General features: G+C 35.4%; 1 protein-coding gene across 1 annotated transcript in view; it reads right to left on the bottom strand.

Moving 5' to 3' along the window:
- Nucleotides 1-10,689, bottom strand: part of PRSS12 (serine protease 12) — a 92,740-nt gene that overhangs the window by 24,202 nt on the left and 57,849 nt on the right. The gene's annotated exons all lie outside the window — the stretch shown is intronic.

Here is a 10,689-nt window from a genome sequence, read left to right on the forward strand (position 1 = left end):
TCTCGCCATCCTTGCTTCTAAGGAGCATTCTGGTTGTACTTCTTCCAAGATAGATTTATTCACTCTTTTGGCAGTCGATGGTATAGTCAATATTCTTTACCAATTTCTTCCTTCAGTACCATCGGTTCCTGATCATATGATACCGCCTGAAATGGTTGAACGTCAACCAGTTCTTTTTGGTATAGTGACTCTGTGTATTCCTTCCATCTTCTTTTAATGCTTCCTGCGTTGTTTAATATTTTCCTTATAGAATCCTTCAATATTGCAACTGTTCCTTTCGCTTTAGCTACTTTACGTTCAAGAGCAAGTTTCAGAATCTCTTCTGATATCCATTTTTGTATTTTCTTTCTTTCCTGTCTTTTTAGTGACTTCTTGTTTTTTTATGTATGAAGTCCTTGATGTCATTCCACAACTCATCAGGTCTTCCATCATCAGTGTTCAACGCATCAAATCCATTCTTGAGATGGTCTCTAAATCAGGTGGGATATGCTCAAGGTCATACTTTGTCTCTTGTGGACTTGTTCTAATTTTCTTCAGCTTCGACTTGAACTTTCATATGAGCAATTGATGGTCTGTTCCACAGTCTGGGTAGACAATCATATTATTTATATAGCAATCCTGACTCTTCCTTTTCAACACTGATATCTCAATTCTTTTCTTTTTCCTTAAATTTTATTTTGTTGTTGTTGTCGAGAATACACAGAGCAAAACATAACCAATTCAATAGTTTCTAACTATTTAATGACATTGATTACATTCTTTGAGTTGTGCAACCATTTTCACCCTCCTTTTTGGAGTTGTTCCTCCTCCATGAACATAAATTCACTGCCCCCTAAGGTTCCTATCTAATCTTTCAAGTTGCTATTATCAATTTGATCCCATATAGATAGCTCTTAAAAGAGCATAATGCTTAAGGCAGACATTTTTTACTAGTTAAGCTAAACTATTGCTTGGTTTTAAGAAGACTTCAGAGGATATTTTTGGTTTAAGGTTTAAAGATTATCTCAGGGCAATAGTTTCAGGGGTTCATCCAACTTTCATGGCTCCAGAAAATCTGGAGTCCATGAGAATTTGAAATTCTGTCCTGTATATTTCCCTTTTTGATCAGCATTTTTCTGCAGAGTGATACCTGGACTCTTAATTGTTAGTGGGACCTCCTGACAATGCTAAATCATTGCATTAACAGTAGGCACCTTGTTTTATTCGTACTTAATGTTTATTTGTTATATTAAACTAAGGTAGTTTTGTTTTATCCCCAGCTTTCTAAGAGATAGGAGGAAGGAGTGTTGAGTTCATAATTTTTCAATATTGTTGAAGATGATCACGTTTGTTTTCATTTATAGATGACACACTGAATTATATTAATTGAATACCTTAGTTTGAACCACTCTTGCATCCCTGCAATAAACTCTGATTGTGACATATAGTTCTTGTAACACACTGGTGAATTCAATTTGCTAATGTTTTGTTTAGAATTTTTGTATATAGATTCATGAGATTGGGTAGAGTTTTCTTGGTGTGTGTGTGTACTTATCTCGTCTAGTCTTGAAATCAAAGTTATATTAGCATCATAAAATGAATGGAAAGATTTCCATCTGTTTCTTTGCTCTGTAACAATTTATATAGCTCAGGAATTATCTGTGTCTTGAAAATAAGTTAAAACTCGGCAAAAATCAGAGTCATTTCTCTATGGTCATATATCTATTCAAGTTTTCTATTTCTTATATCAATATTGATAATGGTATTTTTGTTGAAAAATGTACAGTTTCCTAGATAATTGTACATTTCATCTAGGTTTCCAAATTTACCAGTAAAAACCAGGTGATAAGATTCTTCCACAATTTTTTAACCTCCTGGGTATCTGTGCTTATGTTCCTTTTCTCTTTTCTAACGTTTACTTGTGTTTTCTCTCCTTTTTCTTGGATGGAATTGCCAGAGATTGTTTCTTTAATTAATCTTGCCCAAAAAATGGAAATAATTGCTGATATTGTGCTTGTGTAATGCAATTTGAAATTCAAATAAGGATAATTTAAAGAAAATACAAAATAGCATTCTGAAACCAAAATTCCAGATGATTTCCATCAGTCCTGGGAGTGAGGGTGGGTGGAGGTAGAAACTAAACAAAGTTTCTAAATAAACTAATAAAGCTAAATATTTGATCTCTTTCAGGAAGAGGAAGTTGTAGATAATAATTTTTGCAACTGATAAGAAAATATGTTTCAGTATGTTTTCTAAAAATTTAAAAGAGAACTACTAGTAAAATAATAATAGAATGCTGAACTTCAAACAACCAGAGAAAGGAAAGAAAGAAAATAAAATATTGGACTGATCTTGCAAATGAAACACCAGAAGCTTACACAAAGAAGAGACATGATAAATAGATACCATGCAATAAAGCATGATAGCATAAAATCAGATGACTGGTAGAAATAAGCATATAGAAAATAAAATCAAACTCATTAAATTAAAAAGAGTATGATTTCTTAGTAATTTATCAATTAATTTACAAAGTAAAAAGACACCATTTTACATGTATCAACAAGTAGAAATTAGACACCATTTTGGCCAATAAAAATATATGATTAAATAAAAACATTCTCAATGAAATAGTGAATATGTTTTGACAATTAAAGACTGCATTATCTATAGGAAGAAGGAAAGAGACAACCCACTGGGTTACAGGCATCCAATAAGTCATAGCTGAGATTTCAAGAGAGAATAGACTCTAATATATTAATCTTCAGACTGGATGTCAAGTATTCCTAGGATTAGATGACAACTTTCCAAGAGGGACAAGGGCTTTAAGGGAAGCAATTTTCATATCCTCAAATCCATATGTATTCTTTCCTAAAACTGATCTTGCTGACATCAAGATCACTTCCCTTCTAAACTTTCCCTTCTCCAACTTGACAAAAGAAAGGCATATCTTGCACTTGTCCCAAATCCTGCCACATTGCATTTTTCCAAGGTTTAAAAGCCTCTAAAGTGGCAAAAAAAAAAACCATTCAAAATATATGATATCGATGAAGCCTACTTTAACTCAAGCACCAAAATCCAAACTCTATGTCTATTTAAGAAATGAGAACATTGGTAAACTTTTATTTTCTTATGTTTAATAATTATCAAATTTTGTTATTTTTTTGTTGTTGTTTTTAATAAGTTGTGTACTAGAAATCATAAAATCCAGAGAGAAACTTGTTAAAAGAATTTCTCTTCTCTCCCTCTATCTCCCCTCTAGATATATATACAAACACACTCACATTTTTAAGGCATTATAATATATTACATTAGGATTCTGTGGGGAAAGCAAGTTCAAAACACAATTTCAAGGAGAAAAAGGACCTATGTAAAATTTCTGAAGGTCAAAGAAGAGTTTGTCCATGTATTTTTTTAAATTTACAATGGAGAGTATCAAATTACTATGATACTTACATCTCATTGGATATAATTAAAATAGTAATATAACTTTTATTTTTAAATGTCATATATAAACTTTCCAGAAATTAAATATTTTGCAGATAACATAAATGTAAGACAAAAATTAGATATACTTAAATTTACATACCTACTAAAATGGTGAGGGTACACCACTTGGTATTTCCTTTAAGGGATATTGTCAGGTGCCATTGAGTCACTTTCAACTATAGAGAACGTACCCACAACAGAATGAAACACTGCCCTGTCCTGTGCCATCTTCACAATTGTTGCTATGTTTGAGCCCATTGTTGCAGCCACTATGTCAATCTATCTCATTCACAGTCTTCCTCTTTTTCAATGACCTTCTACCTTATCAAGCATGATGTCCTTCTCTAGGGACACCTCCCTCTTGATAATAAGTCCAAAGTACCTAAGATGCAGTGTCACCACCCTCACTTCCAAGGAGCACTCAGGCTGTGCTTCTTCCAAGACAGACTTGCTTGTTCTTCTGGCAGTTTATGGTATTCAATATTCTTCGACAACATCATAATTCAAAGGCATCAACTCCCCTACGGTCTTCCTTATTCACTTTCCAGCTTTCACATGCATATGAGGTGACTGAAAATATCATGGCTTAGGTCAGGCACACTTTAGTCCTCAAGGTGACGTCTTTGCTTTTTAACACTTTAAAGAGGTCTTTGGCGGCAGATTTGCCCAATGCAATGTGTTGTTTGAATTCTTGACTGCTGCTTCCATGGGTGTTGACTATGGATCAAGTAAAATTAAACCCATGACAACTTCAATCTTTTCTCCATTTATCATGTTTCTTATTGTCCAGTTGTAAGGATTTCTGTATTCTTCATGTTGAGATGCAATCCATAGTGAAGGCTGTGGTCTTTGATCTTTATCAGTAAGTGCTTCAAATCCTCTTCACCTTCAGCAAGCAAGGTTGTGGCATCTGCATAATGCGCAGGTTGTTAGTGAGTCTTCCTCCAATCCTGAAGCCCCATTCTTCCTCATATAGTTCAACTTCTTGGATTATCTGCTCAGCATACAGACTGAATAAGTATGGTGAAAGGATACAACCCTGACACACACATTTCCTGATTTTAAACCACGCAGTATCCCCTTGTTCTGTTCAAATGACTGCCTGTTGGTTTATGTACAGGTTCCACATGAACACAATTAAGTGTTCTGGAATTCCCATTCTTCTCAATGTTATCCATAATTTGTTATGATCCTTGCAGCCAAATGCCTTTGCATCTGTCCTATAAGGTCGCTGTAAGTCAAAATCAACTCAGTGGAAATTGGTTTAAACATCTTTCTCATATTCTCTGCTTTCAGCCAATGATATCCCTCATTCCACGTTCTCTTCGGAATCCGGCTTGAATTTCTGACAGTTCCCCGTCAATATACTGCTGCAAACATTTCTGAAGTATCTTCAGCAAAATTTAATTGCATGTGATACTAATGATATTGTTAGATAATTTTTGAATCCTGTTGAATTACCTCTTTGGAATGGGCACAAATAGGAATTTCTTCCAGTCTGTTGGCCAGGTAGCTGTCTTCCCAATTTCTGGGCATAGACAAGTGAGTGCTGCCACTGTTGGCATCCATTTGTGGAAACATCTCAGTTGGTATTCTGTCAATTCCTGGAGCCTTGTTTTTCCTCAATGCCTTCAGTGCAACTCAGACTTCTTCCTTGAATACCATCGATTCTTGATCATACACTATCTCCTGAAAAGACTGAAGGTCGACCAATTCTTTTTGGTACAGTGACTCTATCTATTCCTTCCATTTTCTTTGATGCTTCCTGCATGGTTGAATATTTTGTCCATGGAATCCTTCACTATTGCAACTCGAGACTTGAATTTTTTCTTCAGTTTTTTCAGCTTGAGAAATGCTGAGCATGTTTTTCCCTTTTGGTTTTCTAACTCCAGGTCTTTGCACATTTCATTATAATACTCTATCTTCTCGTGCCACCCTTTGAAATCTTCCGTTCAGCTCTTTTACTTAATCATTGTTTCCATTTGCTTTAGCTACTCTGTGATCAAGGGCAAGTTTCAGAGTCTTTTCTCACATCCATTTTGGTCTTTTCTTTCTTTCTTGTCTTTTTAATGACCTCTTGCTTTCTTCATGGATGATATCCTTGATGTCATCCCACAACTCATCTGGTCTTCAGTCATTAGTGTTCAATGCATCTAATCTATTCTTGAGATGGTCTCTAAATTCAGGTAGGATATACTCAAGGTAGTACTTTGGCTCCCATGGATTTGTTTTAATTTGCTTCAACTTCAACTTGAACTTGCTTCTAAGCAACTGGTGAGGTGTTCCGCAGGCCCCAGGCCTTGTTCTGAATGATGATATTGAGCTTTTCCATCATCTCTTTCCACAGATGTAGTCAATTTGATTCCTGTGTATTCCATCTGGCAAGGTTCATGTATATAGACACCTTTTATTTTGTATTAAAAAAGCACTTGCAGTGAAGAAGTCGTTAGTCTTTCAAAATTCTATCATGTGATCTCCGGGGTCATTTCTATCATCAAGGCCATATTTTCTAGCTACCTATCTTTCTTCTTTGTTTCCAATGTTCACATTCCAATCACCAGTAATTATCAATGCACGCTGATTGCATGTTTGATCAATTTTAGACTGAAGAAATTGGTAAAAAATCTTCAATTTCTTCATGTTTGGCCTTAGTGGTTGGTGCGTAGATTTGTATAATGGTCATGTTAACTGGTCTTCCTTGTAGGTGTATGGATATTATCCTATCACCGACAGCATTGTACCTCAGGACAGACCTTGAAATTTTCTTTTTGATGATGAATTCGACTCCTTTCCTGTTCAATTTGTCATTTCCAGCATAGTAGACCATATGATTGTCCAATTCAAAATGGCCAATACCAGTCCATTTCAGCTCATTAATGCCTAAGATATCAATCTTTATGTGTTCCATTTCATTTTTGATGACTTCCAATTTTTCTAGATTCAGACTTTGTACATTCCACATTCGATTATTAATGGATGTTTGCAGCTGTTTCTTCTCATTTAGAGTCATGCCACATCAGCAAATGAAGGTCCTGAAAGCTTGACTATATCCATGTCATTAAGGTCAACTCTACTTTGAAGAGGCAGCTCTTCCCCAACCATATTTTGAGTTCCTTCCAACCAAGGAGCTCATTATCCAGCACTATATTAGACAATGTTCCACTGCTATTCAGAAGGTTTTCTCTGGCCAGTTTTTTTAGAAGTAAATCACCAGGTCCTTCTTCCTAACCTGGAAGCTCTGCTGAAACTGGAGGTTTACTACCCTAATAAATATGCAGTTTAAGAACAATGTAATGTTGAAATATATGCTAATTGGATACTCACAAAGTTCAAATACAACTAAAATTTCCATCATGGAAATTAGTCTATCTCAACGAATTTAACTGATATCAACACATTCTCTATCAATCCTTTAAAAATATGTTCATATGCTAGACTTTATCAGACATTATGTAATAAAGCAGTAAATAATGTTTATTTTTCTGTTCACTCTAAGCATATCTACCTAATTACCATTCACATTTCCTTGGTTTTATTACTTAATTTCTGTTTTTCCCACTATGAACTCCTTTGTAATGCTATTTTGATTCTCAGTGTTTTCAAGGACTAATCCTCTAGCATGATATAGTTGGCTGCAGAACGGATCTCTGGAATGCCTATTACGTAAGGATAAGGCCTTTTAGACGGCTTATAAGTTTTCTAGATTAATTTCATTAAAGATTTTTGACAATTCAAAATAGACATGGAGAAAAAGATCCCCTACTCTAGTCACATGTTGTTGTTGTTGTTGTTGTTGTTGTTGTCAGGTGCCATTGAGTCCGTTCCAACTCATAGTGACCCTATGTACAACAGAATGAAACACTGCCCAATCCTGCGTCATCCTCACAATTGTTGTTATGCTTGAGCCCATTGCTGTAGCCACTGTGTTAATCCATCTCATTGAGGGTCTTCCTCTTTTGCTGACCCTCTACTTTACCAAGCACGATGTTCTCCTCCAGGGACTGGTCCCTCTTGATAACATGTCCAAAGTGAGAAGAAGTCACATCATCATTGCTTCTAAGGAGCATTCTGGCTGTACTTCTTCCAAGATAGATTTGTTTGTTGTTCTGGCAGTCCATGGTATATTCAATATTCTTTGCCAACACCATAATTCAAAGGCATCAATTCTTCTTTCGTCTTCCTTAATCCTTGTCCAGCTTTCACATGTATATGAGGCAACTGAAAATACCATGGCTTGGGTCTGGTGCACCTTAGTCCTCAAGGTGACATCTTTGCTTTTTAACACTTTAGTGTTATATATTCATGTGTATATAAATATATATACACACACACACATAAAATATGTATGCATACATTTATATGTGTGTGTGTGTATACATGTATATCTATATATACATTCTTCTATGAAATCCCATTTCACCAGAGTGAGAAATTATAAAAATGTTCACATATAATTAGATTGATCAAATATCTAACTGATTCTCATTTAAATACTATTGGATTGCAAATTATAGATTGTGCAGACATTGACTAGAAGATGGGTATCTAATCTGTTTTAGTAACATTAAGTTAGTGAATTACTACAAGTAGAGAGTAGCAAAAGGAGCCCTTGGGTGCCAGAAGAAAGGAAATAATAAGAATTAGAGTAGAATTAAATGAAACAGAGAATAAAAAAACAATTGAAAGAGTTAAAAAGATCAGAAGCTGGTTCTTTCAAAAGTTCAAAAAAAATTGATAAAGCATTGGCAAAACTGACAAAAGGAAAACAGGCGAGGAAACAAATAATCTGTATAAGAAATGAGATGGGTGATATCACAACAGACCCAACTGAAATTAAAAGAATCGTAACAGATTACTATGAAAAACTGTACTCTAACAAATTTGAAAACCTAGAGGAAATGGACAAATTTCTAGAAATTCACTACCTACCTAAACTAACACAAACAGAGGCAGAACAACTAAATAAACCCATAACAAAAGAAGAGATTGAGAAGGTAATTTAAAAACTCCCAACAACAGCAAAAAAAAAAAGCCCTGGCCCAGACGGTCTCACTGGAGAATTCTACCAAACTTTCAGAGAAGAGTTAACATCACTACTACTAAAGGTATTTCAGAGCATAAAAAAGGATGAAATACTCCCAAACTCATTCTATGAAGCCAGCATAACCCTGATACAAAAATCAGGTAAAGACACCACAAAAAAAGAAAATTACACACCTATATCCCTCATGAACATTGATGCAAAAATCCTCAACAAAATTCTAGCCAATAGAATTCAGCAACATAGCAAAAAAAATAATTCACCATGATCAAGTAGGATTTATACCAGGTATGCAGGGATGGTTCAACATTAGAAAAACCATCAGTGTAATTCATCACATTAATAAAAGACAAGAACCACATGATCTTATCAATCAATACAGAAAAGGCATTTGACAAAGTCCAACACACAGTCATGATAAAAACTCTCAGCAAAATAGGAATAGAAGGGAAATTCCTCAGTATAATTAAGGGCATTTATACAAAGCCAACAGCCAACATCATGCTAAATGGAGAGACTTTGAAAGCATTCCCCTTGAGAACGGGACCCAGACAAGGATGCCCTTTATCACCACTCGTATTCAACTTTGTGCTGGAGGTCACAGCCAGAGAAATTTGGCTAGAAAAAGAAATAAAGGGCATCCCAATTGGTAAGGAAGAAGTCAAAGTATCTCTATTTGCAGATGATATGATCTTATACACAGAAAACCCCAAAAAATCCACAAGAAAACTACTGGAACTAATAGAAGAGTTCAGCAAAGTATCAGGATACAAGATAAACATACAAAAATCAGTTGGATTCCTCTACACCAACAAAGAGAACCTTGAAGAGGAAACCACTAAATCAATATCATTTACAATAGCCCCCAAGAAGATAAAATACTTAGGAATAAATCTAACCACAGACGTAAAAGACCTAGACAATGAAAACAACAAGGCACTACTTCAAGAAACCAAAAGAGACCTGCATAAGTGGAAAAACATACCTTGCTCATGGATAGGTAGACTCAAAATTGTGAAAATGTCAATTCTGCCAAAAGCAATCTACAAATACAAGGTAATCCCGATCCAAATTCCACCGGCATTTTTTAATGAGATGGAGAAACAAATCACCAACTTCATATGGAAAGGCAAGAGGCCCTGGATGAGTAAAGCATTACTCAGGAAGAAGAACAAAGTAGGAGGCATCACACTACCTAATTTTAGAACCTATTATACCACCACAGTAGTCAAAACAGCCTGGTACTGGTATGACAACAGATACATAGACCAATGGAACAGAATTGAGAATCCAGACATAAATTCATCCGCCTATGAGCAGCTGATATTTGACAAAGGCCTAAAGTCAGTTAAATGGGGAAAAGACAGTCTCTTTAACAAATGGTGCTGGCATAACTGGATATCCATCTGCAAAAAAATGAAACAAGACCCATACCTCACACTATGCACAAAAACTAATTCAAAATGGATCAAAGACCTAAATATAAAATCTAAAATGATAAAGATCATGGAAGAAAAAATAAGGACAATGCTAGGAGCCCTAATACATGGCATAAACACAATACGAACCATAAGCAACAATGCACAAATACCAAAAGAGAAACTATGTAACCGGGAGCTCCTAAAAATTAAACACCTATGCTCATCAAAAGACTTCACCGAAAGAGTAAAAAGACAACCTACAGACCGGGAAAACATTTTTGGCTACAACAAATCCCATAATGGTCTAATCTCTAAAATCTATAAGATACTGCAAAACTTCAACAACACAAAGACAAATAACCCAGTCAGGGCAAAGGATATGAACAGGCACTTCGCCAAAGAAGACATTCAGGCGGCTAACAGACACATGAAGAAATGCTCACGATCATTAGCCATTAAAGAAATGCAAATCACAACTACAATAAGATACCATCTCATCCCAACAAGGCTAGCATTAATCCAAAAAACACCAAATAATAAATGTTGAAAAGGTTGTGGAGAGACTGGAACACTTATACACTGTTGCTGGGAATATAAAAGGGTACAACCACTTTGGAAATCAATTTGGCGCTTCCTCAAAAAGCTAAAAACAGAAGTACCATACGATCCAGCAATCCTGCTCCTTGAAATATATCCTAAAGAAATAAGAGCCATCACACGAATGGATATATGCACACCTAGGTTCATTGCAGCACTGTTCAC

Source organism: Trichechus manatus, unplaced genomic scaffold, assembly GCF_000243295.1.
Source record: "Trichechus manatus latirostris isolate Lorelei unplaced genomic scaffold, TriManLat1.0 scaffold00171, whole genome shotgun sequence".
NCBI classification, from domain to species: domain Eukaryota; kingdom Metazoa; phylum Chordata; class Mammalia; order Sirenia; family Trichechidae; genus Trichechus; species Trichechus manatus.